This window comes from Heterodontus francisci, chromosome 22 (assembly GCF_036365525.1).
Source record: "Heterodontus francisci isolate sHetFra1 chromosome 22, sHetFra1.hap1, whole genome shotgun sequence".
In the NCBI taxonomy this organism is placed as follows: Eukaryota; Metazoa; Chordata; class Chondrichthyes; order Heterodontiformes; family Heterodontidae; genus Heterodontus; species Heterodontus francisci.
The window spans coordinates 79,648,289-79,664,019 of NC_090392.1; the positions used below are offsets into that span (position 1 = coordinate 79,648,289).

The window sequence follows — 15,731 nt, forward strand, 5'->3', positions numbered from 1 at the left end:
TATTAAGGTTATGCCCCTTGTTCTGGATCCCTCCACCAGAGGAAAGAGTTTACATCCACCCTACCAAATCCCTTTGTCATTGACAACTCGATTACATTAACACTGTCCTGTGCATTACTTCATATGAACTGTAATTCAACAGCAGACAGCTCTGTGGAAATTGGTTTGCAGCTCGGTGACTGAGTGAATCAGTCCCATGATTGTGAAGTTGGACACCAACTAACCCCATCCAACGATGTATGTGATTTATGGAAAATCCAATCTAACATTCACATGCCATGAGTTATTATTGCCGAATATTACACTCAGGCACAAATTTAGAAGATTATTTTGGGGTTTGAGAAGCACACAAACTTGACTATATTCCAGGGGAGGAAATAAATTTAAATTGCATTCCACCTGGATGGTGACTCAGCTTTGTGAATGAGCATTATGTTATGTGTGTGCTTCTTTCAGCTGGGCTACAAGGGGGAGCTCTAAGTAATCTGTATGTGACAGGTGCTGAGCAAATTGTCAGGTTACCACAGTACTGAGTGGTAATGTTTGGTCGGGAGTGGGGGCTGTATACACAGCTCAAACTTGGTTATCTCTCTCAGTCTGGACTCGAATGTCCATCATGAAACCAGTCTGACAGGGGTTGTTCTGCAGTAATAAAAACAAGAAATACTGGAAATACTCAAGTCTGGCAGCATCTGTGGAGAGAGAAGCAGAGTTAACGTTTCAGGTCAGTGACCCTTCTTCAGAACTAGCAAATATTAGAAATGTAAAAGGTTATAAGCAAATAAAGCGGGGGTGGGGCCAGAGATAACAAAGGAGAAGATGTAGATAGGACAAAGTCACAGAATAGCTGACCAGAAGGTCATGGAGCAAAGGCAAACAATATGTTAACGGTGTGTTGAAAGACAAAGCATTAGCACAGATAGGGTGTTAATGGACTGAAAATTGAACAGCCACAAGTACATGAAAGAAAACAGTGGATAAGCAAACTGAACAACCTAAGATGAAATAAAATAAACACAAAAAAACCCCATAAATAAATATAAAAAAGAAAAAAATAACTAAAAATAAAAGTAAAATGGGGGGCTGTCATGCTCTGAAACTGTTGAACTCGATGTTCAGTCCGGCAGGCTGTAGTGTGCCTAATCGGTAAATGAGATGCCTATCCTCGAGCTTGCGTTGATGTTCACTGGAACACTGCAGCAATCCCAGGACAGAGATGAGAGCAGGGGGGAGTGTTGAAATGGCAAGCAACCGGAAGCTCGGGGTCCTGCTTGCGGACTGAGCAGACTATCATCGATTTGTCATTTAAAAAAAAAAAAATGTGGTTCACTAATATCCTTTAGGGAAGGAAATCTGCCGTCCTTACCTGGTCTGGCCCACTTGTGACTCCAGACCCATAGCAATGTGATTGACCTTTAACTGCTCTCTGAAATAGTCCAGCAAGCCACTCAGTTCAAGGGCAAAACGGAGTTAACGTTCTGACAGAGGGTTATCAAGCAGAAACATTAATTCTGTTTCTCTCTGCAGATGCTGCCACACAGTCTGAGTATTTGAATATTTTCTGCTTTTATTGCCTATTCGTCTCATTCACTGTTTGTGGGATCTTGTCCCTAAATTGGTTGCTGTGTTTGCCTATATAACAACAGTAACACTTCAAAACTAAACACAAGATTCCATATAGAGAAAAACAGAAAACTCCTTTATTCTTGGGATATGGGCTACATGTTTATTTGCCATCATTAGTTGCACTTGGGGTATTATGAATCAAGCACATAAGGGCGGCTCAGTGGTTAGCACCGCAGCCTCACAGCTCCAGCGACCCGGGTTCGATTCTGGGTACTGCCTGTGTGGAGTTTGCAAGTTCTCCCTGTGACCGCGTGGGTTTCCGCCAGGTGCTCCGGTTTCCTCCCACAGCCAAATACTTGCAGGTTGATAGGTAAATTGGCCATTGTAAATTGCCCCTAGTGTAGGTAGGTGGTAGGAGAATGGTGGGGATGTGGTAGGGAATATGGGATTAATGTAGGCTTAATATAAATGGGTGGTTGATGGTCAGCACAGACTCGGTGGGCCGAAGGGCCTGTTTCAGTGCTGTATCTCTCTATGACTCTATGGTGTACTGGAGAAACAGGTAAGAATGGTATGTTGGCATGTCCATTTGCTGAAGGGCATGAGTTGAGTTCTTGAAACTGATTGGCAGCTTTTCAAAGTTGCAACATCTGAGCATTCACCCACTTCAGCTGCCACTGCTGAATGGCTGTCCTCGCACAATAGACACAGGGACAGCTCTCATTTATAGTCTGAACACGCCCAGCTTTACCTCTGCTGCCACCTTGTGCAGTCCAACTGTATACAGCTTGAGTTGTGGTTGGGCAACAAACCTCCTCCGCATAATATTGGCACTTAATAAAGACATCCTACCAGAAGCTGTACCTTTACCCCAAATTCCAACCCTCTTCATGGCTGCTTGTTCAAACTGAATCCTACAATGTACGGACTTTGTGTTTATCCTTTTCGACACCCAGTTGTCACCAAATTCTACATTCTAGTCATCACCAATACTGCCTATTTACATCTCCGAGCCTTGCCCACCTCCGTTAGTTCACTGAATCTAAAATCCTTGTTCTCCGCTACAAAACTCACCCGAAATCATTCTGCCTTGTTATCTCTGCCCTCCTTTAAAAATCACCTCATAATCTACCTTTCTGACCATGTCTTCAGTCACTTTGCATAAGTTAACTGGACGTTTTGATCCAGGAGGCAGTCACATCCCCTAGGCTAAGAAGTGGTCCACTTCCAGGTAGTGGTCAGGGACAGGAGGGTGTGACTGCGAGTCAGGCAGGTAAGGGGGTCCCAGTGCTGGAGGAGGCACAGCCTTTGCCTTTATTCATCAGGTATAAGGTTCTTGCTGCTTGTGTGGACTATGAGCAAACTGACCACCACACTGTGCCACAGGAGATCATTCGATTTAGGGGAGTAAAAAGCAATGTGGTAGCGGTAGGGTGCAGTATCGTCAGGGGCATAGATACCAGCAGTCCTGAAGGCTGTGTTGCCTGCCTGATGCCAGAGATCAGTGACGGCACAGTGGCGCAGTGGTTAGCACCGCAGCCTCACAGCTCCAGGGACCCGGGTTCAATTCTGGGTACTGCCTGTGCGGAGTTTGCAAGTTCTCCCTGTGTCTGCGTGGGTTTTCGCCGGGTGCTCCGGTTTCCTCCCACATCCAAAGACTTGCAGGTGATAGGTAAATTGGCCATTCTAAATTGCACCTAGTGTAGGGGGTGATAGGGAATATGGGATTACTGTAGGGTTAGTATAAATGGGTGGTTGTTGGTCGGCACAGACTCGGTGGGCCGAAGGGCCTGTTTCAGTGCTGTATCTCTGAATAATCAGGACATTTCGCAGCTGGGAAAGTGTTTAAGAACCTGAGAACATAAGAAATAGGAGTAGTGGGAGGGGGAAGATCCAGCTGTTGTGGTCCATGTAACAACCAACAGTAGAGTTAACAATGGGTCAAGTTCTATTGAAGGAGTTTGAGAAGCTGGGGTCCAAATTAAAAAAACGGAATCTCAAAGGAAATCTCTGAATTAGTACCTGAACCATGCACAAATTGGCGTAGGCTTAAACGGATCAGAGTTGAATGTGTAGCTTAATGAGTGTCATGGGAGACGGGGGTTTCAATTCATGTAGTACTGGCACCAGCACTGGGGAAAGAGAGCTGTTCCATTGGGACAGGCTCCACTTAAACCCGACTGGGACCAGTATCCTGGCAAATTGGATAATGAGAGTTGTGGATAGAGCCTTAAATAGAACCAGGGTTGGGGAGGGTTCAGGTGAGAGGAAATTTAAAAATCTAAAGAGAAAAAGTCAAGAGCTTCGAGCAATGCAGCAATTTGGGTGAAGATAAGCCAAGTGTGACTGGAAGGAACAGAGCGTTTAATAATGCATCAGTGAATAAGGTCAAATCAGTGAAAAATAAGTAAAAATTAAATGTGGTTTATCCAAATACAAGATGCATTCATAACGAGACAAGTGAATTAATGGTGCAACTATAGATAGATGGGAAATAAAAACAAAGTGCTGGAAATACTCAGCAGGTCCGGCAGCATCTGTGGAGAGAGAAACGGTCAATGTTTGAGGTCTGTGACCTTTCATCAGAACTGGCAAAGGTTAGAAAAGAAATAGGTTTTAAGCAAGTGAAAGCAGGGGGGTGGGTGGAGTGGTTGTTGGTGGGGAAGAGAACAAAAGGCAAGAGGTGTGATGGGGCAGGAGAGATTAAATAACAAAGCTGTCATGGGACAAAAGCAAAGAATGTGTTGATGCTTGTGGTGAAAGACAAAGCATTAGTCCAGAGAGAGTGTTAATGGCAGAGTAATGAGCAGCTCTGTCCACATGAAAAAACGGCACATGGTTAAAAAAATAGAAAAATATATTTTTAATTTAAAAAGCCCAGTCATGCTCTGAAATTGTTGAACTCGAAGTTGAGTCCGCGAGGCTGCAGAGTGCCTAATCGAAAGATCAGCTGCTGCTCCTCGAGTTGGCGTTGATATTCACTGGAACACTGCAGCAGGCCAAGGACAGAAATGTGGGCATGAGAGCAGGGCGGGATGTGCTGAAATGGCAAGCAACCGGAAGCTCGGGATTATACTTCCGGACTGAGCGGAGGTGTTCCGCAAAGTGGTTACCCAATCTGCGTTTGGTCTCCCCAGTGTAGAGGCCACCGCATTGAGAACAGCAAACACAGTATCCTAAACTGAAGGAAGTACAAGTAAATCGCTGCTTCACCTGGAAGGAGTGTTTGGGGTCTTGGATGGTGAGGAGAGAGGGGGTAAAAGGGCAGGTATTACACCTCCTGTGATTGCATGGGAAGGTGTCATGGGAAGAGGACGAGGTGTCAGGGTGATGGAGGAGTGAACTAGGATGTCGCAGAGGGAATGATCCCTTCGGAATGCTGTCGGGGAGGGGAAGGGAAGATGTGTTTGATGGTGGCATCACGCTGGATGTGGTGGAAATGGTGGAGGATGATCCTTTGGATGTGGAGGCTGGTGGGTGGAAAGTGAGGACGAGGGGAACACTGTCACGGTCCTGGGAGGGAGGGAAGGGATGAGGGCACGGATGCGGGAAATGGGCTTGACACGGTTGAGGGCCCTGTCAACCACAGTGGTGGGGGGAGGGGGGGTGGAGGAGAATCTCAACAGATTTATACACTTAACTACACTTCCTCACACCTTGTTTCCTGTAAGGACTCCATCCCATTCTCCCAATTTCTCCATCTCCGATGCATCTGTTAAGCAACCTTCCACAACAGCACTTCTGACATGTCTTCCTTTTTCCTCAACTGAGGATTCCCCCCCACTGTGGTTGGTAGAGCCCTCAACCGTGTCCAGGCCATTTCCCACACCTCTGCTCTCACCCCTTCCCCTCCCTCCCAGAATCTCCCTTGCCCTTATTTTCCATGACAACAAGCCTCCATATTCAAAGGATCATCCTTCACCATCTCTGCCACCTCCAGCGTGATGCCACTGTCAAACACATCTTGCCTTCCCCTGTCAGAATTCCAAAGGGGTCATTCCCTCCTCAACATCCTGGTGCATTCCTTCGTCACCCTTAACGCCTTGTCCCCTTCCCGTGCAGAAGGTGTAATACCTGCCCTTTTACCTCCTCTCTCTCCTCACTATCCAAGGCCCCAAACACTCCTCCCAGGTGAAGCAGCGATTTACTTGTACTTCCTTCAATTTAGTATACTGTATTCTCTGCACATAATGTGGTCTCCTCTATATTGGGAAGACCAAACGCAGATTGGGTGACCGCTTTGCGGAACACCTCCGCTCAGTCCGGAAGCATAACTGAGCTTCCAGTTGCTTGCAGTTTCAACGCACCCCCCCCCCCCCACCCCCCACCCCCTGCCCTGCTCTCATGCCCACATCTCTGTCCTGGGATTGCTGCAGTGTTCCGGTGAACAGCAACGCAAGCTCGAGGAACAGCAGCTGATCTTTCGATTAGACACTCGACAGCCTCGTGGACTCAACCTCGAGTTCAACAATTTCAGAGCATGACTGGTCTTTTTATAATATGTTTCTTTTTTTTTAACCATGTGCCCGTTTTTTCATGTGGACAGAGCTGCTCATTATTCTGCCATTAACACTCTCTCTGGACTAATGCTTTGTCTTTCACCACAAGCATTAACACACTGTTTGCCTTTGTCCCATGATAACTTTGTTATTTAATCTCTCCTGCCCTAAGACATACCTTTTCCTTTTGTTCTCTTTCCCCACCAGCCCCCCGCCACCACCCTCCCACCCCCCCCACCCCCGGCCATTCACTTGCTTAAAACCTGATTCTTTTCTAACCTTTGCCAGTTCTGATGAATGGTCACTGACGTGAAACGTTAACTCTGCTTCGCTCTCCACAGGTGCTGCCAGACCTGCTGAGTATTTCCAGCACTTTCTATTTTTATATCCGATTTCCAGCATCTGCAGTATTTTGCTTTTATAGATAAATGGGTTTGATCTGATTGCCATTACAAAGACATGGTTACTAGGTTGGGAACTAAATATTCCAGGGTGCTTGATTTATTCAAAAAGGAGGAGGGGTAACCGTGATAATAAAGGATGACGAGGACAGAAGTGGGGAAGCATCTTGATTCAGAAGAGCAGGAACTAGAACCAGTATGGGTGGAGATGAGAAATTATGGGCAGAAAACATTGCTGGGAGTAGTTTATAGGCCCCCTAATAGTAGCTACACTGTTGGACAGAGTATTAATTAAGAACTAAAAGGAAATTGTAGCAAAGGTAATGCAATAATCATGGGGGACTTTAATTTTCATATAGACTGGACAAACTAAATTGGCAAAAGTAGTTTGGAGGGTGAGTTCATAGAATACATTTGAGGTAATTTCCAAGGACAATACTTCATGAAACCAACCAGGGAAGAGGCTATTTTAAATCTTTTCTTGTGTAATGAGACTGGGTTAATTAGTAAGCTCATAGCAAGAAACCTCTGGGGAGGGTGATCATAATATGATAGAATTTCACTTTGAGTTTGAGAGTGACACACACACAAGTCTGAAACTAGTGTATTAAACTTAAAGGCAATTACATGGGTAGGAGGAGATAGTTGGCTAAGGTGAATTGGGAAATTAGGTCAAAAGGTATGACAGTAGATTAGTAATGCTGAACATTTAAAGAAATATTTCATAATTCTCAATGAATTTACATTGCTTTGAGAAATAAAAACTTCACAGGAATGGTGATCCATTTATGGCTAACTAAAGAGGTCTTGGATTAAAAGATTATAATATTGTCGAGTGTAGTAATCCAGAAGGTAGAGAGCATTTTAGAAACCAGCAAAGGGTGACAAAAGAATTGAAAAAGAGGGAAGGAATAGAATTTGAGAGTAAACTAGTGTTACGACCAGGTGAGAAAGGTGTCTGGGGGTCTCTTTCAGCCTTCACCTGTTCTTACTGTAACAGGGTTTAATCTTAAACACACTGTGTTTTGCGCTCCCCCTTGGTGAATCCTTGTTCACCACTTTCCAATTATAAGGCGAAGAAATGAGCACAAACAGGCTTCTTAGGTTTAAAGAAGAAAAGTGAAATTTATTAAAACTTAAACTCTAATTTGGTTAACGCCTAGGTATGTACACCGCACCCCACGCTAGCATGTATACGCAATACGCACATGAAAATAGAGACAGAAAAGAGCAGAAGAAAAAATAAAGCCAAGAGGTTTGAGGCAATCTCAGAAGACTTTCTTGTTATTGTGCGTCGAGCTCACTGTAGTCCTTTTGTAGGTAATTCTTGCTTTTCGTTGGGGCCCAGTATTCTTCTTAAACCTTGTTCACTGTAGGAGACTTTTCTCTCTTGGGGTTCATTTGTCTTCAATAGATCTTCAGTTCCGTGAGAAAGAGAGAGGAGAAGACAGGAGAGAGATCTTTTCAGCCCAGGAGCAAGCAGCTTTGAGTTTAAATTCTTTGGCCAGTCCAAATTCAAAAAACTCCAACAGCCAGTTAGTCATGTGACTAAACTGATCTGACTACGTCTGTTTGTGTATTCGGCCAGTTTAGCAGTTAACCTGGAATGCTGGCCTCTCCACCTTCGATGTCTGGTAATCAACAGTCCATTGTGGATTAAATTGGAGCAGGGAGTGGCCCCTTTGACCTTTCCAAGTACTGTCTGTTACTATACAAAAATGTCTTTCCAGTCAAGGGTCTTTTTTTAAAACAAAACAAGTTCTTTCTTTACTCCAGTAGCAGTTTAAAAATCACTATTCATGTGGCAAAACTAATGTGTCTCATTCTCGGCAGATGGGGGCCTGCATGACACTAGCAAGATTTATAAAAACATGGTAAGAGCTTCTACAAGTATGTAAAAAGGAAGAGAGTAGGGAAAATAAACGTGGGTCCTTTAGGGGCTGAGACAGAAGAAAATATAATGGGGAATAAGGAAATGGCAGTTATAAACTGTCTTCACAATAGGAGACACAAAAAAATACCAGAAATAATGGGGAACCACGGGTCTAATGAGAGTGAGGATATTAAAGTAATTAATATGTCCAGTACTCTCTCTTTACTAATATTAACGGGACTAAAAGGTGGCAAATTCCCTGGACCTGATGGCCTATATCCTAGGGTTCTAAAAATGGTGGCCGTAGGGATAGAGGATGCATTGGATGTGATCTTCCAAAATTCCCTAGATTCTGGAACAGTCCCAGTAGATTGGAAGGTAGCAAATGTAACCTGGCTATTCAAGAAAGGTGGGAGAGAGAATTATAGACCTGTGAGCCTGACATTGGTCATTGGGAAAATGCTAGAATCTGTTATTAAGGAAGGGGTAACGGGCCGTCAGAAAATCATAATATGATTAAGCAGAGTCAACATGGTTTTATCAAAGGGAAATCATGTTTGACAAATTTATTAGAGTTTTTTGATGACTTAACTAACAGGATAGATAAAAGGGAAACCAGTGGATGAGGTATATATGGATTTTCAAAAGAGATCCGATTAAAGTTCAACTTGAAAGATGGTTGCACAAGATAAGTGCTCATGGAGTTGGGGGTAATATATTAAAAGTATTGGTTAAAGGATAGAAAACCGAGAAGGAACAAAGGGTCATTTTCAGTTGGCAGGCTGTTACTAGTGTTGCACTGTAGGGATCAGTGCTGGGGCCTTTGCTATTTCAAATCTATATTAATGACTTCGATGAAAGGACCTTATGTAATGTATCCAAGTTCACTAAGGATACAAAGATAGGTGGGAAAGTAAACTGAGGAGGACAGAGTCTGCAAAGGAATATCAATGGATTAGGTGAGTGGGCAAGAAGGCGGCAAATGGAATATAATGTCAAGAAATGTGAGGTTATTCACTTCAGTAGGAGAAATAGAAAAACAGAGCATTTTTTAAAAGGTGAGAAACTATCAAATGTTGGTGTACAGAGGGATTTGCATGTCCTCGTTCGCAAAGCACAAAGTTAATGTGCAGGTGACAGCAAGCAATTAGGAAGGCAAATGGTATGTTGGCTTTTATTGCAAGGGGGTTGGAATACAAGCGCTAGGAATTGTTGCTACAGTTTTACAAGGATTTGGTGAGACCACACGCTGGAGAGCTGTGTATAGTTTTGGTCTCTTTCTAAGGAAGAATATACTTGCCTTAGATGGGATGCAACGAAGGTTCACTGGATTGATTCCTTGCATGAGACAGTTGTCCTAAGAGGAGAAATTGAGTAAAATGGGCCTATGCTCTCCAAAGTTTAAAAGACTGAGAGGTGATTCCATTATCATTGAGGGTTTTACAGGATAGATGCTGAGAGGCTCTTTCCCCTGGCTGGAGAGTCTAGAATTAGAGGTTATAGTCTCAGGGTAAGGGGTCAGCCATTTAGGACTGAAATGAGGAGAAATTTCTTCGCTTAGAGATGTAGCTGTAAATCTGAGGAAATTCTCTACTCCAGAGATCTATGGATGCTCAGTCGTTGAGTGTATTGACGGCTCAGATCGATAAATTTTTGGACTATAAGGGAATCGATGGATATGAGGATGAGGCGGAAAGTGAAGTTGAGGTAGGAGATCATCTATGATCTTTATTGAATGGCAGAACAGGCTTGAGGGGCTGAATGGCCTCCTATTTCCAATGTTCTCCCTTTGTTCGGTGTCTATTTTCATCTTGTTTTATTACAATGAAGGAGCTATATCAATGCAAGTTACAAAGCAATCTCAAAGGTACTGGAATCCATAATTGTGCTCAACATGGAGTGTTTAAGCACTTGTCTGAATTATAATAATTCTATTATTGTCTAATGTAGCAAGTGTTTAGTCATTAATTTTATTGATAATTTTGAGCATACAGTGATTAATACACTTTTATTTACACCCGTCACAGTGAGAATTTGACCCTGCGTGTAGCTTTTTCTCCACTTCTCACTAATGTGTTTATACTCCATCCTCAACAGTATATTTCCACTGCTCCAATGTGGTCTTTGCTTTCCAGCTCATAACCATTTGTGCGGTCTCTGTGAGCGAGATGGGAAACTTTAGTGCTATTTAATTCTCAACGTTAAGCTTTTCTCTGACCCACGCCCAATAGGTTAAAACTGACCAAACTCTGGTCATGCATTACCCTTACCTCCAGGTTGGTTTCTAACTCAGAAGATGCCTTGGCCAGTTAGGTCAACCAGGTCTCGATTGTTTTGTGAGACAAGGTCAGGAAGTTATACAGATTCTGCAGATGAAAACTCTGCTCTTCCAATCAGTAAAGGTTGTAAACCATGGCCATTCATTCAGGAGACATGTTTTATCTGACACAACATAAAATATAAAGATTGTGGGTTGTGAGTGGCTTATACTGGACTTGTCACAAATTCTTTTTTTGCTTTGCCTGTGAATTATAATGGAAACTGGCAAGGCTTTGAAGCCATATTGTGACGATACACTCTGATTGCTGTGGCACTTTTGAAGTATGTTGGGGCTGTTTGAAGGCAGATTAATGATGCAGTGAGCACTCTTATCGCAGCTCGGGAATACATTGAGTCTGACGTTACAAGAGCAGCAGCCCATGTCATGCAAGGGATATAGATTAAATACAAATGACCCTGTCTAGAGCTGGGCGTGGTGTTGAAGGAGAGCAGTCACGTGTCCAACTAAGGGCATTTCAGTGTCACCAAGAGTAGGGAAGCCATCTCCTGAGGAACCCTGTGCTGGAGGCTCCTGCACCACCTCATGGACAGACGATAAAGGAAAGGCAGACAAGATGAGAGGGGGGGAGAACACGTAATGCCACAGAATGAAGTAAAGCTGTAAATATTTTGAAGACAGGCACAGAAACACAAAACAAAAATCTGTGCGTGTAAAAGTAAGCAACATTCAGGAGGCCTTTATTATGCACAGAGCACCTGTAGTTTTCTCTTTTGCTTACTGTGGAATTTAGATTGCATGTAACTGCCTGAAGGAAGCCTGTAAGAATGTGACTGCTGCACCAGGAGTTATCTCTTATCTTCTAGTCAGCAACTAATAGGCTAGTGTAGGGCTGCCCCATTGGGAGAAGGTCATCACTTTACTAGAATTTGCCACGAGGCACCCTGTGGTATAAAGTGACGCCTTCACCTTGTAGGTCTATTCCACAAGGGTGGCTGGATTTCACGTATAATAAATAATCTTTCAGCTTTTCCACCCTGAGGGAGTTTCTATATTCCGGGAAGAACTCTTACTGTATGGCAGCTGAGATTTTGTCTTGTAAATCATGTTCACAGGAGACTGCATCAGATTCCAATTACCCTGAATACTCAATACCGCGCTGGGCAGGTTCTACTGAGCTGGAGGTCAAGCTCAAATAGAGGAGGATTGTTGGAACCTCATTTGTTTTTATAGTTGAGGAGTCATCCATATCCAATCCAGCGATTGCACCAAACCCCGATTCGAAGTGTCTGGAATTGTTTCATGTGTCTCTGGAAGGTGCTGCCAAAATGTGCTTGTCTCAGCAACTTCTGCAGATTGAGGTTTGCTGCAGTTAGGTGATGCATCTGACATCATCGAGTCTCCCAGCACGCTAAAGTTTCTGTTTCTGACAGTCACAGTTTTCCTGTCCAGTCAAGTAGCTGAATATATGTAGATGTCAATTCTGTGCATTAATACTTAATCCTTAATAATAAAGTAGTAATCCAAATAAGATCGGGGAGATTAATGCTATCCCCTGGTCTCGGTTCAGTTTCTTTGATTCCGGAGTAACCGTTATCTCTTGTGCCAAAACACATGGGAAAAAGCTCCATTTTGCAGCAAATTTCAGTGGCTTTTATGCGCAATTTTCTTTCTTTCTGTCCTCTTTTTTTTCCCCCCCACCCCCCCCAGCCGAATGTGCTCGCCGCCCCTGCCCCCCCACTTTATTATTCACCTGTGTGCCCAGGTACTGAATGTCAGCAGGCTTGATAATGAAAAGGACAAAGCCAATCCTGTCCTGTACACACTTGCTTCCAATTAGGATTCCCAGATTAGCAAATAATGGACTGAAAGAATAGGAGCTGAGACCTGGGGCCCAGTTAATGGGTAATGCAGAGATTCTTCCCACTCTTTTATTCTTCACAGAAGTAAGGATAAATGACATTCTTAGATTTAAAAAGCATTAACAGACCAAATTTACATCAACCCGGTGGACAAAAAGTGTGACAGTCAAAGGCATGAGCTCCTTATTGGGAGACTCTAATGTCACGAGCCCAAGAATAATGATGCGCTTGGTAGCTGCCACCTTGGAAAGCAATTTCAGTGACCGATGTGAGATTCGCTAAGAAACTAGCCCAGTGCAGTCATTTATGTTTTGAGTGCTAAAATGTGGATGTGTAGTCATGAGGGTTCTGGGCCACTGCTTGTGTATAACAGGTTTGAACCGTAGCTTTCAACGAGTGTATAATCTGAGGATAGAGAATAAACAATTGGTAAATTCACCCTCTGGCTTCAAAGAGTCTTGTTCCACTTCCTGCTTTGAGCTCTTATCTGAACCCTGCCCATTATTTAGGCTTGGCACCAGAATGGTTTTACATTGGGTGAAATTAAATAGTTTTGGACCAGGTCATATAAAGTGACAGAGGAGTGTGAGATTCTCATCTCTTACTCGGCATTATTGCTCTCTGACACTGGAGTGATATCAATAACTGGCAAGGAAAAGTCTTCAACTGCTTGTATTCCCACTTGGCTGTTGGATGAGCAACTTTAGGGTCCTCTTGCTCCCAGGAGTGAAGACACTCTGAGCTTCTCTGGCTCTTTTTTTACATCCAGTTCTGGGGTTAATCCACAGCCTGCTGTCTGAGATTAATCTACAGTCAGTGACATCTCCGTTAGCACTGGAAAATTCTGCTTGTGTGATCTTGACATTGTTTCAAGTGGGTCAAGGGATGCAACTCACTTCCTCCTTTATCAGAAGAATGCAAGTCACAGGCTGAAAGAGGCATGAGACAGAATCGAAGTGCCAGGCCCAGCAGCAGGGCTAGCTGCCCGTGCCAGTGATTATCTGGCAGTGTAAGTGGCAGTTGGCCACACGAGATACTTGAATGCAGTGGCACGTCGACACACAATGGGCTGGAATTTATACTGCCACCAGGGGCAGGCGAAAACAATGGCGATCCGCCCACGCAGGCCGGAGCCGAAGTGATATTAAATGTGGCGGCTCATTTAAATAGCTGGGGCAGGCTGCCCCCCCCCCCCCCACCCCGATGACGTGGAGGGGACGGGCTGTCCGTCCCTGGCAATCGCATCAGCTGCCCATGCACAGGCTCTGATGCCATTTTTAAAGGGATTCGAGCCCGATTGTTCCATTTAAATATTTAAAGAATAAAATGTAAATATAGTTATTCTGCCTCTCTCCCACCCCACGAAGCAATTAAATTAATTACTTGCCCCCCCCCACCAAACACTTGTCCACCTGACCACTCCTCCTCATCCTCAAACCAAACGTTAAACTATAACCCTTCCCACCATCCCCTACCAATGATATTACTTGACCCTGCCCCCCCCCCCCCCACTGAGAAACTTATCACCTCCCCCCTCCCTCTCTTCCCCCTCCCACCCCACCAGTGTTCCATCTCGGTTCCCCAGATGGGGATTCAAAGGCACAGGAGAGCCAGCAGTGGCACGATGATCGCACCAGGATAGATGTGGGAACGTAGGTCTCATTAATACATTGATTTTAATTAATTTAAATATTTAAATGGCGGGTGGGGTTGCTGGGAGAATGCCCTATGATGCTGGTTGCCTTCCGGTACCTCATCCATACTCCACATGAACCCAGACTCTGGTAATTGACCAGGGGAAATTTCAGCTGAAGCTGATGTGCACAGGCATGGAGTTGCAAGCATGGGTCTCTGGATAATAGGAACAGGACCCCTGGCCATTCCTTATCCCCCTATTCCTTATTTCACTTCAGCCCCTGTAATTTGACTCGTACTGGGATGAGTGAGACAGTGGTGACTCAATACACATAGGATGAAATTTAACGTGCCTCTAATGGCAACATCTTAATCTGAAATAGAGGTTGGTATGTTGTTTCTCAGAGCAGAATTCCCAGGTGTAGAAACTAGAGGATGTGCAGAGCAATCCTGCATCTGAAGCCCTGCTGCCAGTATTTATGGGTCTGTATTTCTGCTGTGTTAAGATGTGCGGGTATATGTCAGTAATATAGCATCAGGAAAAACTGATAGGAAAGCACCTTTTCTGTAGATAACCCTGCAGTGAGGAAATCTTAAGTAGGGACTATAAATTTGGAAGCAAAATACTGCTAGGGCAGTAATATAAGTGGCTCAAGATATAAGTTATAGGACCCCTGATATCATAGAATCATACCCTGATGCTGCTCTGAAAGAGAGCATTCAACTCCTCATCATCTGTGCTGAATGTTTGATAGAGCTATTCAATTAATCGCACTCCCCTGCTCTTTCTCCAAAGTCCTGCAAGTTATTTCTTTTTAACAATTTATCCAATTCCCTTTTGAAAGTTATTATTGAATCTGCTTCCACTGCCCTTTCAGGCAGCGCATTCCAGATCACAACAACTCACTACATAGATATGGTTCTAGGGGAGATGTTATTGCCTGTCAACTTGAACAAGTATTGAGGGAGGTTTTGTAATTGGTTCATGGCACCTTAGATGTAGTGTAGAATTTTCAATAGAAAATATTGCCCATCTATTAGTGGGGGTAGTGGAGAGAAGTATTACTGATGACACAGGTTGTAATAGGGAAAGGATGACCTCTGTCTGGTCCATTCTAACCCCCTCAGACAAGCAAGGATGGTTTTATAACCGGATTTTTATCTTTATAATTTCTTTGTCACTTTTCAAACTCGAGATTTGTTTTGAATTCTATTTTCTTGCACCTTTTCCAGCAGAGTTGCACCTTTTCCATGCTAAATGGGGAAAGCTTTCCTCTCGGCTTGCTGCTGCTTAATACTCTCTCCATTTCCGTTTCAAATCAAATAGGAATGTGGGTCACTGCTGTTGTTGGGATTGGGAATATTTGTGGGGTTCCAATTGTGTATGTGTAGCACAGTGAATAATTTGTCTGTGTCTCTGTGTGTCTCTGTCTGTCCACACACTCACTGATCTCCTGCGGCGTCTCTGTGTGTCCCTGTGTGTCTCTGTCTGTCCACACACTCACTGATCTCCTGCGGTGTACCCGTGGGAGGGTTAATGGATGTGGATCATTCGACAGAAGCATCAATATATAATTCATTCCCCCTTTTAATGTTGTGCATTACATCTGTATTTTT

General features: G+C 43.9%; 1 protein-coding gene across 6 annotated transcripts in view; it reads left to right on the forward strand.

The window, feature by feature from the left end:
* The window catches only part of nectin1b (nectin cell adhesion molecule 1b), a 468,850-nt gene that overhangs the window by 182,190 nt on the left and 270,929 nt on the right, over window positions 1-15,731 (forward strand). The window lies entirely within an intron of this gene.